Here is a 2,795-nt window from a genome sequence, read left to right as displayed (position 1 = left end):
AGGCAAGACCAACCCATCTAATTATCATACAAGACACAGAAAAGTAAGAATAAATACAAGAATAAATAAATAAAAGTGGAAATAAATACATGCGATAATAAATAAATATAAAAATAAATAAACGTATAAATAAATAAATGTAAAAATAAAAGGAAATGATAAATAAAATAATCTAAAAATAAATAATAATAATAAATAATTAAAAAATGGACACAAAAAATAATAAATCAATTTAAAAAATGAAAAGAAAAGTTAAAGCTAAGATCAATAATAGCTAAAACGAATTATTTTGTTTTATCAAACCATTCATTACTTTATTTATTTTCATATTATTACATTTATTCGTTTATATATTTATTTATTTATACATTTATTTATTTATAATTTTTGCAGGTTTAGTCCTCCATACACAACAACCGACTCGTGCCTCTCTCTATACACTCGTCAGCTAACTCTTCTTCTCCTCTGGTCTACTCCAGGAGTCTCTATATCGCTGTTGCCACCTAGTGGACATTCATTACATCTTTGTAGGTTTTATTATGAATGTGTGCTTGTCCCGAATTATTAAACATTAACAATCAAACTACAAGTTAAACAAACATTGCAAAAATAAATATTTGGGGGGGTTAACTCTTTGTGCGCATTTAAACAGATTAACACATATTCTCTACATTTCTCCACATTTCGAAATGTTATTAGATGCGATTTTAAAAAAAGAGAAAAAATATTTTCCTATCATTCAAGAGAACGTTATGGGAACTAAAATAAAACTATCCGCTGAAAACGTTATAAGAATGTTAAAGTGTAATGTTACCACTAAACGTGTTTAGAGTGTTTTTGAGAATGTTTTCCTATCATTCAAGAGAACGTTATGGGAACTAAAATAAAACTATCCGCTGAAAGCGTTATAAGACTGTTAAAGTGTAATGTTACAACAATGTTACCACTAAACTTGTTTAGAATGTTTTTTGAGAATGTTTTCCTATCATTCAAGAGAACGTTCTGGGAATTAAAATAAAACTACCCGCTGAAAACAGTAATGCAACATTGCTTGGTAATATTCTCAGAACATTTTTAGAACAAAAAAATTCTAGCTGGGATATTGTGTCGTTGATGATGCGCAGTCCTGTTCAACGGAAATAAACGCAACTTATTTTCCATGGAGATTTGCATCCGGATGTCGTGTCCATAACACAACCGAATTTGCATTCACAGTCCAAAAATGCGACACTAAACGGTCTTAAAAGAATCCACCAAACGCCTTTGATCTCCCATTGGCTGCGTTGATGTCAATAATTCATAAATAAATAAATACAAAACGAAGCGGAATCTCAGAATCCCTTTGCGTCGCTGGATTGGTTTTACGATAAACGTGCTGAATAAACGCTGAGAACTCTCTCTGTCTCCTAGTGGTGTCTGTGTGTGTCGGAACGTTTATTGGTCCAGCAGAAAGCGTTGGGAAGCCCGAATCGATTCATTTTAGAGAATCGACTCATGAATTTGTTTAAAACGAAACATCATTCAGTGATTCATTCAATCAAAACGTGGGTTGTTTTCTTCTTCTGTCTATTTGTTACTAGTACGAATACAATACACGTTTTCATTTCTAACATACGATCCTACAACAACTAAATACATTGAATATTACAAAGAAATGATTTAAATGTGCGATTATTTTGTGAGTCTGAAGCTTGAGATGTGTGGGATACTTAGTTCACAGGTAGTTCATTTGATGAACAAATGATATGAGAACACACAGCAGACAACAAACATGATGTGTTTAACACACCAATATGTGTTTGTGATGATAATAATAATAATAATAATAATAATACAGCATTTTTTAAAGTATAAAGTTTACAATGAAAATGAATTTGATCGTGCAGTGCTGAAAAAATGTAATTACAAATTTACTACAAACGCCACAAAAACCATTACGAAATTCCTAGCATGTTTTGGGTCTTAATCGAGTAAGATTTAATGGTTCCCACCAAAAGAACCCAACCCATGATCACTGGAGACCCACAGAGACCAATAAAATGTCCATGAAAACAATACAATTCCAATTATAACCATTAAACACGTTTGGGTCGATGGTTTCGACCCAGGGATGGTTAGCCTAAATGAAATTAAAATGTGATCAACTGTGGTTCAACTGCAATACATGTCTTACAATAACACTTGAAAGTCCCTTCAGTTCACCTCTAATGAATCAAAACATCAGCCTGTCCATCATTTGAACACCAGCCTTGCTCTTGTGTAAGATTGGCCTGCTTGCACCCGTGTAACACGTGTGAGGTGAAACATTCACCCGTGAGTTTTAAGTGTGTGTGCCAGATGTGACCCTGTGATTAGACAGACAGTTACCTGATACAATTACATCTTTACCATTGATAACATATTCTGCATTCTTCTCTGCATAAGTGATGTGACATTACACACACACACACTGACGTGAGATTACACACACACACACACACACACTGACACTGAACACAGGACAGGTGCTGCTGAGTGTCACCCAATGTGTCTCTTTCACTGCACAAATAACTTCTTACTGTGTTCACCCATCTTCCAAGATCAACATGAATGTTAAAGAGTCAGTAAAACTGAAGTCACGCACACAAAAACACAATGCTTAAAATTATGTTCAAAAACTATGAAGTCTTATTTAAATTGTTAAATTGGAATGAAATGTGAAAGGTAGGCCTACCTGTTATTGTTATTTTCATGAGATTTAGCTGTCAAATGAAGTAATATGCGATGTGATATTCTGTACTTGTTCTCAATAGAAC

Source organism: Triplophysa rosa, unplaced genomic scaffold, assembly GCF_024868665.1.
Source record: "Triplophysa rosa unplaced genomic scaffold, Trosa_1v2 scaffold423, whole genome shotgun sequence".
Lineage (NCBI taxonomy): Eukaryota > Metazoa > Chordata > Actinopteri > Cypriniformes > Nemacheilidae > Triplophysa > Triplophysa rosa.
The sequence above is the reverse complement of the archived record's forward strand: the minus strand, read 5'-3'. Positions refer to the sequence as shown.